The following is a 9976-nucleotide window of genomic DNA, read 5'->3' on the forward strand; positions in this document are numbered from 1 at the left end:
TGCTCCGTCTCCCCACAATGCCCCAGGGGGGCTTTGGGGATGGGATGGTAGATAACTACCAAGCTTTGACTGCGGCACCCACACATGCCTGCCCCGCCAACCCATTTTCCTTGCTTAATCTAAGTTGCTTCCATGGACAGTAGAATATACAGCACTAGAAAGAGCTGGTAGCTCTTTCCAATGCTGTACCTAGTTTGCTTTAGTCCTAGTTTGGTTTAGGGGAGGGAGGGAACAGTCAGTAGTACATTAACAGTGCAATCCTACACAGTTACTCCGGTCTAAGCCCATTGATTTCAGTGGGGTCAGACTGGAGTAACTCTGCTTAGGATTGTACTGTAAGAATACTAACTCTGCAATGTTCTTTCTCCCAAGAGCTTGTGCTTCATGTGGTTTAATGGCAGCCCTAGAATTGCTTATGTTCTGGTTCAGCATTTCTTCAACTCTGTGTTGGATTCTTACTAATGCTATAGCCCTGTAAGAATACTGACAAAGAGAGCTGTGGCTCTCAAAAGCTTATGCTACAGTAAAGTTGGTTAGTCTTAAAGGTGCTACTGGACTCTTTTCAATTTTGCTACTACAGACTAACACAGCTAACTCCTCTGGATCTATTACTAATGCTCTGTCTTTGTAAAATTGTGTTTCTTTACCCTATGGCATTGTTTATGGAAATGTCCTTGAAACTGACTGTACTAATCTCACACCGTGTAAACAGCCTTGAGTCTCAGTGACAAAAGCAGACTATAAATGACAGAAGTAAATAAAATAAATAAGTAAGAGATTTACATTGCACATTGTAGCTGGGATGTACATTTTAGCTGGGCACCCTCCTTCCACTTCATTGTCCAGTCACCCTCCATGCATCTGATGAAGAGAACTGTGATTCTCGAAAGCTTATGCTACAGTAAAGTTGATTAGTCTTAAAGGTGCTACTGGATTCTTTTCTATTTTGCTACTACAGACTAACACGGCTAATTCCTCTGGATCAGTTAAGGATTATTACCCTGAAATCCATCCATCCCACACATTCCCAGTTTTCCTTGCATCTGTCATTATCATTTTCTTTCCACAATTCTTTCCATCTCTTTCCTTTCACCCACTATATACAGCCATTCCTCCTTTGACTTTCCATTTGTTTCTCTCTGTCCTCACGCTTTCCATCCATCCCTTCTATCCTCCATCCCTTCTTATCCAATCTAACCCTCCTTTCCACTTTTCCATCACTCCCTCCTTCGTCTCATCCTTCATTTCCAACCAGGCTCCTTCCACCCATCCATCCATTCCTTCCAACTCCTCCTGGAAGCAACCATGCAGCTAAGGCCCCACTGGCTACCTCGCGAGGCACCATCTTCAAGCGTGGCCTCCAAGCAAGGCTCAACGCTTACCAGCTTCTCTCTCCCGGCTGCAATTATTTGTCCCTTTTGCTTCACCAAAAAAGCATTTGTGACAGAAATTAGATATACAATTTGCTCCTGATGCTTCATGAGAAATCATCTCTGACATGCAACCCGATGCCGGCTCATCGATTGCCCAGAGCATAATTTGGTTTCTTCCACAGGTGTCATTTATCCACTAATTGTTAAGGAACCTTTGGTACGCTACAGCATTTACTAATTTGACTACGTCTGCAGCAATTGCACGAAGAAAACATCGTCGGCTCCCAGTTGAGGAAAAAGAGAACTTTACAGCAAGATGATACTTAGCATTTATGTAGTGCTATCTTTCATGATCTCAGTAAGCCCCGAACATACAAGAATGGACGAAGCTGCTCAGCACAAAGTCAGGCGGTTGGTCCCCCTTGTTCAGTATGGTCTACTCAATCTGGAAGTGGCTCGCTGGGGTCTCATGCACAGATGCATCTTTCATGTCCCCAGCTAACTGGAGATACCAAGGACTGAACTCAGTACCTACTGCATGCAAAACAGATGCTCTGCCACTGAGCCTGGGATACAAGGACACGGATTATTAACATTAGGATAACAGTTCACTGAATCAGCCCCTCTGTATCAATATCGTCCGCTCTGATTGGTTAGCTCTCTGAGGTCTCAGGCAGGGAAAAGTCTTTCCCAGGACCTGAAAACAGAGATTTTTCTATCCAAGACCTCAACCCTGAGAGGTAGCTTAGTGCTATTATGTCCATACTGCAGATGGAGGCTATAGAAAAGAGTCGCTAATCTAAGCTTCATGGAGAGGAGCTGTGGCTCCATGGAAGCACTTCTGCTTTTCTTGCCAAATCAGGTTCAATTCCGGGCATCTCCAGTTAAAAGGACCAGGCAGTAGGTGATGTGAAGACCTCTACCTGAGACCCTGGAGAGTCGCTGCCAGTCTGAGTAGGCAATACTGCCCTGGAATAGACTGATAGTCTGATTCAGTACAAAGTGTCTAGATCACTGAGTGATCTTGTAAGTTTTGAACAGGGCATCTCTTAGCTCACACTTCTAGCTATTACAGGCAGGGCTCATTTTGAGGGGGAACGTGCAGGGACGCAGTTCCGGCAGTTCCTCAAAGAGGTCACGTGACAGGTGGCCCCGCCCACCTGACTCAGCCATTTTGGGCCCATTTCGGTCTGGATTGGGGCCGAAATGGCCTGGATCGGGCCTCTGACAGGTGGTGGATCACTCTCCCGCTCAGCAGTGGCCCAATCCTGACCATTTTGGGTCCCTTTTCAGCCATTTTCAGACCCTTTTTGCCATTTTGGGCCCAATTTTGGCCCTGAATGGCCAGGATTGGGTCCAAAACAGCCAGGATAGGTGAGGTCAGGGTGTGTGGCATATGCAAATTAGTCATGCTAATGACACACTTCTGGCACTATCAAGGGGCATGGCATATGCTAATGAGTTATGCTAATGTGTCCCTCCAGCTCTTTTTCTACGAAATGATCCCGGATTACAGGTCACCAGCTGAGCTCAAGACAGAGCTGAGCGCCAGTTGGGCTCTGTTTGCTCCAAGGATTAGCTGTGGAACTCATTCTCAGATTTAGAAGATGAACAACAGGGGCACCTTAAATTCTGTCTTTCAGTGAGATGTAACCACGTTGAATCTCCACAAATCTGAGAATGGAGGTAAAGGCTTGCAGGATGAAGGACTTCCGGGTGGCCTTGGACCACAGCAGGATTTAGTCCAGAGGTACCTTAGAGACCAACAAGATTTTCATTGTGCAAGCTTTCGAGAGTCAGAGCTGTCTTCTTCAGACGTGTCTGAAGCTCTGATTCTCGAAAGCTTACACCCTGAAAATCTTGTAGGTTTTTCAGGTGCCAGTGGACTCAAATCTTGCTGTTCTATTGCAGACCAACACGGCTACCCACCTAAACTATCACCGGGCCACCGTGTGCTCCTGAGCTTCTCTCTTCAAATGGTAAAGTGGGGGGGAGGCTCACATGACTGAGTGTTCCTTGACATCCCTCACCCAAATTCCTCTACACAGAAAACTACGGCTTGGATCCTAAACCGCTGTTTTTTCAGGGAAGCAGTAACATCTTCATAAGGAACAGGTTTTCTATCTGCGGAATCACGAGCTACACTGTCCCTGGACTAGAGTGAGCAGAACTCCGGAGGGCACTAAAGGATGCGGTGAAAAAAGAGAGGCAGAGAAGTTGCCTTCCTCCAGTACAACTCTGCGAATGCTGGAAAAGATCCAAGCCCAGAGCGCTGCAAGGAAGGTTCTAGCCTAGCCTCCTCCCTGGCATACTATTTTTTTACCTGCTGGGTGGATGGAGAAGCAGTCAGTCATGTGAGCTCTGCCCTTCAATCTGAAGTGATTACTCACATATGACATCCCCCTGCTCACAACAGCCCTGTAAGGTTGGTTAGGCCGAGAGGAAGCAATTTGCCCAATGCGCTTCAGAGATTAACAGATATCTGAACCCTGCTCCTCCTACTCCACGTAGGGTTGCCAGCTCCAAGTTGGGAAATTCCAGGAGATCTGAGGGGTGAAACCTGGAGAAACCTGGAGAAAGTGGTGTTTGGAGAGAGAAAGGACCTTGGCGTGGCATAATTCCATAGAGTCCACCCCCAAAAGTAACAATTTTCTCCAGGTGAACTGATCTCTGTGGCCTGGAGACCACTTTTAATTCCGGGAGATCTCCAGCCACTACCTGGAGGCTGGCAACCCTAATTCCATGTCTAGTTTTTCTCTCCGTGACACCACAAGGGCTGCACAGACTCTGAAGCCCTTGAGCTCAGAATGCATGCTATTGGAATCCTGTCTCATTTTGCAGCGCCTGCAGAACAGTTGACACGCACTGTGCTTTTCTTCCAGTTCTAAAACGTCTTCCCATAAGCAACAAAAAAGACAACTTTACAAAAAAAGAAAAGAAAAAGCGAGTCAGATGATACAGCATTATTGCTGAATGCTAAAAAGTTTGCAAAACATTCTACCATTGTTCTGACACTTGGGAAAGAAAGTGGGGTGGGGAGTCAGAAGTGCTGCTACGGCAGAAATGTTCAGACACTGAGGGGGGGGAACCTTGAATGCTTCTTTGTGTTGCTCTCTGCCATAAACACAGCTGGGGGCAAAAATCCTGCCACACTGTGAATTTTTTTTGGTGCTGAGCAGAGAGCTGGCTAAGATGAGATTGGAAGCTTCTCTTCAACTGGAGAAGTTCTAGCAGTATGGGGAGGCATTTCACCAACGTCCTGCTTTGTACCAAAGCTACAAATTGATTGGAATCATGTGGTTGTTCGGAGAAACTTTAATTACCTCTGCTCATTATGAGATCCTCCTTCTCTCCTTGTCTGAATAATAAATCAAGGCTTCAAACTTGGTGATCTTAGAAGCAGAAATGGTTTATTATGAGAAGTTCTCAAATAAGCCTGATACACACACTATCACAGCAGGGCGAATGCCAAAAAACAAGCAGCACTTACATTTACACCACCACACAGGCATGATGCAAGTAAACAAGTGCTTACAGTACAGAGGATTATTGCAAGAATATATAAGCAATCAAGTAAATGTTTCATGATGTTCGGAACATGATAGATCGACAGGTTGAGATTATGTTCCTTTTCAAGTCGTGTAACAAACTATCAGAAAGACTCTGTGGTTATCTCTACATTGCTGAGGAAGAACAGGGCAGGAAGGAAACATATGTAGCCTTCATTTGTTCTCAGAGTGCAAACAGACTGTACACAGCGAGGCCTTCGTGTTATTACAACCAAAATACAGAATGGAATGAGGGGTGATGATGAGCACTCAGAGAGAAGAGTTCTTCAATCCATTTAGACCACATATAGAAAAGAGGACTCAAAAATTCCCTAATGGTGGGGTCTGATGAGACTCGAGATAGCAATGTTGGGGGACAGGGAGGTTTCTCTCCCCTCCACACTTCTCCAACTGAAACATGGCAGTTGTTGGTCTTGGCAGGAGAAAAGGCAATACCCACTTTGTGGTGTGACTGCTTTTTTAAAAGACCTGCTGCTGGTACACATGCACAGAGACCAAGAGTGCCATTTCTTCTAACCCTCTTTGGACTCACACTGACTGGGGCAACAGAGGCCATCGTCACACGGGCTTTTATTTAGCGCTAAAATGGCGCTATTTCCCGGCAAACACCCACCTTATTCCAACACTGTAGCGATTTTCTCTCTTCTGCTTTGTGCTTGATAGTCGCGCTATTTTGTGCCTCAGTGTGAATGCCTCACATCGATGTATTTCACCTCACAACGTCCTATGCCCTCCCTTCAATCCCAGAATCCATTTCTTCCTGCGACTCCCCTTTTTTTAATTTTATTATGTCCTTATAACGCCATAACGCCATAACACAATGCAAACTTTCTGCTGAAGTAAAAATGACTCAATCGCCATGGCAGAGTCTTCAGCGAGGGGGATCACGCCAGACAGGGAGTTTTCTGTGGGCAAAGGGCTATTTATATAATTTCAAAGTTGGAAAAACAAAAAGGTTGTAATGTTTTGCTCTAACGGAATGTTTATATGCTGTTATTCCGTTATAGCGGAATTAAACGCCAGAATAGTAAAAAAAAGGGGGGGGGAGCTGCTTCTGCGCGGTTAGAGGAGAGAACAGAACAGAGTGCTTCGGTGTGGACAGCTGGTGGCGCGAAGAGCCGTAAGGTGACCCAAAGAAACGTTACTGTGCCGATAACAGGTAGGACGCTATATGCTGTAAATTTAACGGAAGAGATGCCCGTGTGACGACGGCCAGAGTAAGGTCGCTCAATGCTGGAGAGGATTCCCTTTTAGCAAAGGCGGGGTCCCCTCTTCCTGTCATGTGACTCAGATGTCATAACACTTCCTGTCACATGCTTTAAATTCGGTAGATCTCAGGTCCTAGGTCTGGAACTCTTGATGGATGCTGTTCAAAAATTGTATTGTTCACAAAGCTTCTTGCTTTGCATTCCCACCACTTCCCCCACGCCCAGCTGCCAACTGTTCAACTTACGAAACCTCCTTTGGCGCCTCAGTCCTGCTGGGCTGGTGGTGGTGGTGAAGGGGAGAGCTGTGCAGGTGGTCTTTGTAGTAGGTAAACCTTGTTCATTTTTGCCGGCCTGATCCCCAAGGCTAAGCATGTTTCTTCGAGTGTTCTAAAGGCGAATCCTTTGCCCGCTCTTGCACTGCCATCCAGGAACTGGTGTTCGATCTAGTAAACTCTAAGTCTGTGCCAACAGGATGAATGCCACCGAGTGATGACTGCTGCCAACTGTGCATAAAATGGCAGATAAGATTGGATCTGGTGCAAAATTTCTGAATTGTGCTCGAGCGCTTGAACAAGTAGAAATACTCATCTAGAAGAACCTTGAAAGCACAATCAAAGGAATTGTATTAGGGTTCCCAGGTGCCTAGGGGGGGCAAACTGGGGGGTGGGTAGGGTTGCCAGCCTCCAGGTAGTGGCTGGTAATCTCCCAGAATTACAACCGCTCTCCAGGCCACAGAGATCAGTTCACCTGGAGAAAATGGCTACTTTTGGGGGTGGACTGTACGGAATTCTGCCATGCCAAGGTCCTTTCTCTCCTCAAACCCCACTTTCTCCAGGTTTCTCCAGGTCCCCCCCCCCCGATCTCCAGGAATTTCCCAACTTGGAGCTGGCAACCCCAGGGATGGGGCATGGGTTGAGGAGTCATGCAGGGGAGGGATACTTACCTATCTTGCACACTCTGGAGCGCCTCACATCACACCAGGAATGATGTCATTCGATAGTAATGGGTCGTGCCGGGGGGAGGGGTGATTGAGTGAAAATGACCCCAAAATGCTACATTTGGGGCTGATTTTTACTCAATCGGCCCTCGGTGGGACTCATTACTTCCCTATCATGCCAGGAATGATGTCATTCCGAGCACAATGCGGGCACATATAGGGGCATTCTGGAGCACGTGGGAGTACGCTTCACCTCTAGCATGGTGTTCTCAGACTTTTCTTCCCCTCAGGTAAGAGGGGGGTGGAAGAGGCTGGGCACACCCTCGCCCCCTGGGGGAATGGCAAGCCTAAATTTTATTCCTACTTGAGTTTCCACTTATGCATGATGCACAACTCATTTCTGGCCGTTGTCATATATAGGGAGGAAATCGCAGCATGTTGCTCCAAGTCTTGCCCCAACATAACTGTTCTAATTCTGTTTATGCTTCTGCTTGCACGTTGCTAGATCCAAGCATGAAATGTAGACAACTTTAGTGCAATCTGCCCTGGAGGACCCTGGGACATATGCAACCCAAATGATCTGGTAAACTGTAAGCGTGTACTCAACAGTGTCTACTTGGCCAGGTGCCTCACCGTGAATTATAGCAATGCAAGCCAGATGGAAATAACACTCTTTATACACTGCGGACAAATTGTCAGTGTAAGCATACGGGAATGCTCGACAGAAGAGGAACCAGTCATGGCAAGCAAGGTAAGTTTGATTTTCCAACACGTTATGTGCAAAGATCACAGAGTCGCTCTTTATATTATAAAATCAATTTAACAGCTTCCATTTAACTAAAACTGACAGCCTCGATTGCGATTCCAACCTGCCCCTCGCAGTTTTGCCAGGCTTTGCTCATTTAAAGGTGAAAGTTTCCTGGATTTCTCCCCTCACCCTTCCCTGTAGAACCTAGCAGATTATTACCAGTATGGCTTAGTTTTTCAGTTCAAAAACTATGTTAAAAAAAAATTATTTCCTACTGGGCTGCAGTTTAATAAAGCGCTTTGATGGCCTTGGGCTCAACGCAGTTCTGGGAGGCAGGAGAAGGGATTCAAATGCTATAATTTTTAAATGGCTTGATTTAATGTGTTTTGCTTCTCTGTTTCCTGCTGTGTTCGGCGTCCAATACAAAAGATGTTTTAAAAGGATAGTTTTTCAACTGCGGCTCTAGCGTCAATAGCAGAAGTAAAAATTAGCTCCCAGCATCCGTGTGCTCACTGGGCAGCTGGAGTTAAAGCTGCTTGTTTTACTAATCCACGTGAAATTTTGTTTCCTTCAACCTCAGCAGTCACCCACAGCATAGCTAGGGATCAGAGGTAGGTAGAGAGTGCTCTCAAGTCATAGCTGACTTATAGTGACCCCGGTGGGATTTTCAAGGCAAGAGACTAACAGAGGTGATTTGCCGTTGCCTGCAATGCTGAGAGAAAGTAGGGTCCATTGAGCGATGTGCATTCGCTCTTCAGTTCAAATCATAAAATTGCGAGCAATTCCAAGGTTGTTTCCCCCACTGTGCATCATCCATCTCTTATCTGAAATGGTTGCTTTGTTATAGTTCCCCTTAGGGTTGCCAGTCTCCTGGTGGGAGCTAGAGATCTCCTGGAATTCCAACTGATCTCCAGGCCATAGAGAGCAGTTCCCCTGGAGAAAACGGCTGCATTGGAGAGCAGACTATGGCATTATACCCTGCTGAGGTCTCTCCCCTCCCCAAACCCCACCCTCTCCAGGCTCCACCCCTAAAATCTCCAGGAATTTCCCAAACTGGAGTTGGCAACCCTAGTTCCCTTTAATGTGCTGTGGGGCTAACAGCATGTTGTAGAGGGCTCTGGGGTATGGGCTACAAGTAGGGTTGTCAGCTCCAGGTTGGGAAATTCCTGGAGATATGAAGGTGGAGCCTGGAGAGGGCGGGGTTTGGGGAGAGGAGGGACTTCAGCTGGCTATACCATAGACTTTACCCTCCAAAGCAGCCATTTTAACAACAACAGCAACAACAACAACATTCGATTTATATACCACCCTTCGGGATGACATAACACCCACTCAGAGTGGTTTACAAAGTATGTCATTATTATCCCCACAACAACAATTACCTGTGAGGTGGGTGGGGCTGAGAGAGCTCTGAGAGAGCTGTGACTGACCCAAGGTCACCCAGCTGGCTTCAAGTGGAGAAGTGGGGAATCAAACCTGGCTCTCCAGATTAGAGTCCTGCCGCTCTTAACCACTACACCAAACTGTCTCAGTTCTCCATGGAACTGATCGCTATAGCCTGGAGAGCTGTTGTAATTCTAGGAGATCTCCAGCCATCACCCGGAGGCCATGGCAGCCCTAATCTTCCTCCATCCCATTGGCCCTAGCCAGAGACAAAAAGTGGACAGTATTTGCTACCAGTAATTGGAGCTGCTATGATGCTCGCTTGTCCCACACAACACAGAGGGGGCCAATCGCCCCAGGGAGGCCCAGCCTTGCTAATGCCATGCAGCAAAAGAGGCAGAGGCTGCAGCTGTATGGTGAAGAGCCAGCACTTGGCAGGGGGCCCTCCCTGGACTCTCAGGCCATGGCAACAGGTCGGTGAGACTAATGTTTGGCATGGCCCCACAGGGCTTAATGTTCTGTAGCAGGCACGAAACTGCGTGAAGCAAAGAGGCCCAATTCTGATTTTAATACTTCTGTTTAGAGCCGTCAAAGTGAACCATTTAAACTCCTAATGTTTCCAGATGTGGATGTTATGCCCTTTCCTTTCCCAAGCAGGCTTCTTTCCTAGGAGGCCCTGGTTTGAATCCCCACTGTGCCATGCAACCATGCTGGGTGACCTTGGGCCTGCTGCATGCTGTCAGCCAAACCTACCTCAC

Source organism: Eublepharis macularius, chromosome 13, assembly GCF_028583425.1.
Source record: "Eublepharis macularius isolate TG4126 chromosome 13, MPM_Emac_v1.0, whole genome shotgun sequence".
Lineage (NCBI taxonomy): Eukaryota > Metazoa > Chordata > Lepidosauria > Squamata > Eublepharidae > Eublepharis > Eublepharis macularius.